At 36.9% G+C, this 5,846-nt stretch overlaps 1 non-coding gene across 1 annotated transcript; it reads right to left on the bottom strand.

Annotated features, from left to right (window-relative positions):
- Positions 1–959: 959 nt before the first annotated feature.
- TRNAG-CCC (transfer RNA glycine (anticodon CCC)) lies at positions 960–1,032 on the bottom strand. Its single transcript has one exon. It is a non-coding gene; the product is annotated as a tRNA-Gly (tRNA).
- Between the last annotated feature and the right edge of the window lie 4,814 nt (positions 1,033–5,846).

A 5,846-nucleotide genomic window follows, 5' to 3' on the forward strand; every position in this document is an offset into this window, starting at 1 on the left:
AGTCAACTTTTATAATAAGCCAGTGATATTTAGAAATTGTTATAGCTGTAGAGCTGATCCTGGTTTGTGTATACTGTACCTGTGCTTTTCTTAGCAAACATATGTATGTCTATGTTATCAGTTATTTGGAAGATTGGCACTTTATTTTATGTTTTCCAATGTCTTCTCTAATATCCTAGAACTTTATCCATCTGTCATATTGTCATCACCCATTAGTGATAATAAAAGGCACTACACACCTTATGTATTTTCCCCACCCGATTGTAAGCAAATTTGGAAAAGTAAGACTCATTTTTTGTTGTCTCCTTTTGTCTTATCTAGCAAAGATTCCCCTAGATCTTGGGGCAGAGGAGCCTGAATGGGCTACAGTCCAACGGGTTGCAAAGAGTTGGACACGATTAAAGCGACTGAGCATGCATGCATGCATGCCCCTAGATTTTATTTCATAAGTATCTCAAACACCTACTCTGTTCTCTGCATGTCCCATAATCAATCTATTTTAAGCTCATCAAATCTGGCCTGTATCTGTACCATGACACTATACCTCCCAGAATTCATTCCAGTATCTTATATGATCTGTTTTCCAAAGAGAAGATATAATATTTTTTTTCATTTTTTTAATTTTATTTTTTAACTTTACAATATTGTATTGGTTTTGCCATATATCAACATGATCCGCCACAGGTATACACGTGTTCCCCATCCTGAACCCTCCTCCCTCCTCCCTCCCCGTATCATCCCTCTGGGTCGTCCCAGTACACCAGCCCCAAGCATCCAGTATCATGCATCGAACTAATCTCAAAAATATACAAGCAACTCCTACAGCTCAATTCCAGAAAAAGATATAATCTTTTAAAAATACTTGTGTATTTGGTTGTGCCATGTCTTAGTTGCTGCACATGGAATCTTAGATCTTCTGCGGAATGCAGGATCTTTTAGTTTCTGCATGTGGGATCTAGTTCCCTGACCAGGGATTGAACCTGGGTCCCCTACAATGGGAGTGTAGAATCTTAGCCCCTAGACCACCAGGGAAGTTCTGATAGAATCTTTTTTTTTTTTTTTTTAATGCAGTTATGTCCACACCATTACTGTGAATATAACCCTTTAAAGATTTTTCATTTTTCTCAGGCTAAAGACCAAACTATTTAACATGGTCTATTGTCTACACAGTGCTTACCACTGTGGTTTAATTTCTCATCTTTTTCCCTCTACATCTCTGATGTTTCTATATCTCAAAACTTGCTGTGTATTTTTGTTACTTTAGGTCCTTGTACAGGTTGTTTCCATTGCTCCAAATATCCTTATTCTAACCATCTTTGTGTAGCTCACCCTACGCCTCCCTCGTATCTCAGCTCAAAGGTACTTCTGCTACCTTCAGAAGGTCTTCTCTGAAACTTTCAACCCATCAAACTGTGTAATGATTTCTCTCTGTACTGGATCATTTTCAATTTTCAATGAAAGTAACTACCCCAGCGTGATTGTTTATTGATGCCTATGCTAACACTAGACCGTGAACTCTGTGAGGGTACAAACCCACCTTATTAGACATTTCTTTGACTTTAGAATCCATGGTGTAGTGCCTAATTTATACCAAAGTCCACATAAGTATTTTTAAAGGAATGGAGGAAGGAAGGAATGAACAAATGAATGAATGAAGTTAGGGGCACAAGCAACACCTAAGGTTCTGCAAAGGTAAAGAAAAACTGGGATTTCTATCCATGTGTTCTTCCTCTTTCATCTATACTAAGTAGTAAAAGAATACAGCTAAAAATATAGCATGTTAATATATGCTACCTAGGTAAATGTTACAGAATTACTGGAGTGGGGTGTCATTGCCTTCTTAAAATGTACAGAAACATTTAATGAATATACTAATAGAAAATAAAATATGTCAATATTTTATATAATTTTAAAATACTCTCATTCTTATCAACCAACATAAGTGTGGGTTTTCTGTCTTATTCCCAGGTGTGTGTGTGTGTGTGTGTGTGTGTGTTGTGTGTAAATCACCATTGGTATGATATGCCCATGCTGAGTGACTTTGCACATCTAACACTAGCAGGGTACTTAACACCAAATTAATTTCCTGTCAAAGCCACTGCATCTGTGTTTCGATTACTAACATTCTAAATTTAGTGGAAAATATAACTATGCTTTCTTGTTATCACTGCATTAGTATTTCTAGGGCAAACAAGAATCACAACTAAAGTGATTATTAGGGAAATGGTATATCAGTGTGAATTTATGCTTACCAAATATAAGTGTCTTATTCAGATGTCATTTCTGTGATTGACTCTATTTTGAGGACAAGTATTCCAAGATATGATTTTTTTCCTTCAAACACAAATATACAACAGTAGCTTCCACTTAGAATCGGTCCCTTTGTCTTCACCTAGACTTTGGGTATTCACGCATTTTCATAAATACGCTGTGTTCATAATGATGTTTATTTTAAAGATGTATGAATAAACATGTTTTTGGTTAACACTATTGGTCTCACAGGCTTTTCAAAAGCCTCTGCTGCCAACTAAAAACATATCCTTCACCTAACCATCCAGTCTAATGAGCTAAGGTCTCAAATGCTTGCTTTTTAACAATGCCTTCTGTTTTTCAGTCCAAGAAGTAATTCATGTATTGATTTCAAGAAACACTTGTACCAAAACTGATTGCAATGGTATTTATAAGTACATTTTTCTCCGAACCCTGAAACTAGTAATTTTGATCTTCTTATTAAGGGTTAAGAAATTTCCAAGTGACTTTGACATGTGAGGCTATTCATATATGTAAATACAATCAACTGGGATACTTACATTGTTCAGAAGTTTCTTCTTCTTAAAGAGTCTATTGCCTGCTGATTCTCTATTATCAAAGCAGAAGGCAGAATGAGATCTTGGGAGATGATATACTTCTCATTATGTTTATATCTCGTATTTTAAAAAAAACTGCTCTCCCTTTCTTTCAACAGATTTGGCTACTCCTGGATCTTGTTGGAGTAGATAGCAACCTTGAGTGCCTCTTGCTAAATACATCTATCTGAAGTTGAAAGAGTATTGATCTCAAAGCAGTTGCCTTAAATCAGTATGTTAGTTAGTCATTAACTTGGTTGCTCCCTGGTAAACAGGTTCTATTCTTTCTTATTGAAATAGAAAACCATTCTTGCTCTGAGTGCAAAAGAAAACAAATCTTATATTCCATATGTGTGTGTTACACACACACACACAATTACACAATCAAGTACATACACTTTTTCACCAAATTAATTGTCATTCATAATTTAGGTTTCAGCTCCAGTATCCTTTTAAGAAATTTCTCCAGCTGCTATAGCGAAAGCAAAGCAAAGGTTTTTTTGTGTGTGTGTTTTTTTTTTTTTCAGTTGTTTGCTTTGGCTTTGGTGTTTTTTTTTTTTTTTGCCTTATCCACTTAAAGAGTCACTGTCTTTCATTTCTACCACTTATCTAAAGTTTTTGATGACTTTATTAATGGGCCTATTTTACTAATAATGTCTCTTTCCTTCGTTATATTCTTCCACGTGAGAAGGCACAAACCAAGTTTTGTCCTCATAGTATTTCCAGAACCAAGAGGAGATTTAGACATGTAGTTGGATTTGAAAGACTTTGGTATGTGGATGAATGAAGGTGGCTTATGCTTTTCAGGCTCCCCGGGTGGCTCAGACGGTAAAGCGTCTGCCTGCAATGCCGGAGACCTGGGTTCAATCCCTGGGTTGGGAAGATCCCCTGGAGAAGGAAATGACAACCCACTCTGGTACTCTTGCCTGGAAAATCCCAAGGATGAAGGAGCCTGGTAGGCTACAGTCTATGGAGTCGCAAAGATTCAGACACAACTGAGCGACTTCACTTCACTTCACTTAAGCTTTTCAGCAGCAGACGATTTGTCTTCTCAGAACTCTGAATTGGCACAAGCTGGGACCACTTCAAGTTCTATTTTAATTTCCTGTTTAATATACCATATAGATAACATTGGCTTCCATCCACTGCTAATGGTAACCTACTGTTAATCCAATAAGGATGCATACAAAGTTGTGTTTGTAAACTCTTAAGTAGAAAGCTTATTTTATAGAGGAAATCCAAAAGATCAAAATGGGGTGAAAAATCACTGTTTGATAAGTGCAAAGTGAAAGTGAAAGTCACTCAGTCATGTCTGATTCTTTGTAACCACATGGACTATACAGTTTACTGAATTCCCCAGGCCAGAATATTGGATTGGGTATCCTTTCCCTTCTCCAGGGGATCCTCCCAATCCAAGGATTGAACCCAGGTCTCCCACATTGCAGGCAAATTCTTTACCAGCTGAGTCACAAGGGAAGCCCAAGAAGACTGGAATGGGTAGCCTATCCCTTCTCCAGTGGATCTTCCTGATGCAGGAATCAAACCAGCTTTTCCTGTATTGCAGGTGGATTCTTTACCAACTGAGCTATCAGAGAAGCCAAAAGTAACTCTTAATTCACAGTCATTTGATTGTTCATTTTCTTCCATTTTCTTTTCTTTCACCTTGTCATACCTATGCTTAAATTTTTTGTGGGTTTTCAATAGTCTTCTAGGGGAATTCTCTGATTTGAGACTTAATAGCCTTTGTAAACTTATTTCTACTTATGATAACCTCCCATCTCATTTTCTTATATATCTTTTTGAGCACTAACATATAAACTTTTAAGTCATTTACATGTTCAATCTGGGCCTGAGTTTCTACTCTAAAAATGAAGGATAAGGGTGACCTCAAACGTATCTCCCAGCTTTGATAATCTATGATTTAGTCTTATGCAACATGGTAAATAGACAGCCATATGTAAGAGTTTTGCTACAATAATGAAGCCATATTTACAGAAACATATTTATTCAGCAAATGTTTATTGAAAACCTACAGGGCATAGGCAATGCACTAGACATGGTTGGCTATACCCAAAGGAGGAAATACAGATGAGATAATGAGGGCCTATGAGGATTAAATAATTTTGGCAGGTGTAAAGCATTTGAACTGGAATGCAAACTCATGACTGAGACTCCAAGGGTTTTGTTCAAATCTCAAACCTTCTTTAACGTTCAAGTCCTATTTTCTCCAGGAAATATACTGAACAGTGTTCTCTCATTACCAAGAAATTTGGCTCTCCTTACAAATGACCACAGACACTGACATTCAGTACTAGGTGAATTGTTTCTGAGAGTTCTGAAATTAAGTACTGTCTTCTTTATCATTTTGAAAGTACTTGCGGCTAAGAATATGCTTATCTTAGAGTAAGCGTAGTAGGAGATGAGATGAGAAACACACAAAGAAACACGCAAATCCATAGAATGATGGTTTACTATTTTACCATCATCAAAATATTTGAACTTGTATTTGAGTTTCAGACTATATATCTGAAAAATGGTCATACACCCAATGAAATTTGCTTTTGTAGGTTGTTGTGAGAGGTTGACAGGCTGAAGTAGTAGCTGCAAGTTAGATTCCTATGTGGTGAAAACTAAGAACCAAAACATTAATTTCCAGAGCATTAAATTCAAAAGAATGTCAACTATCTCTTTATCCAGAGTTGTACCAAGATAGGAAGATGAGCATTTGCCCGAGGAACTTAGTTTTTTTTTTTTTATTTTATTTTTAAACTTTACATAATTGTATTAGTTTTGCCAAATATCAAAATGAATCCACCACAGGTATACATGTGTTCCCCATCCCGAACCCTCCTCCCTCCTCCCTCCCCATACCATCCCTCTGGGTCGTCTCAGTGCAGTAGCCCCAAGCATCCAGTATCATGCATCGAACCTGGACTGGCATCTCATTTCATACATGATATTTTACATGTTTCAATGCCATTCTCCCAAATCTTCCCACCC

Source organism: Bos javanicus, chromosome 18 (assembly GCF_032452875.1).
Source record: "Bos javanicus breed banteng chromosome 18, ARS-OSU_banteng_1.0, whole genome shotgun sequence".
Taxonomy (NCBI): Eukaryota; Metazoa; Chordata; class Mammalia; order Artiodactyla; family Bovidae; genus Bos; species Bos javanicus.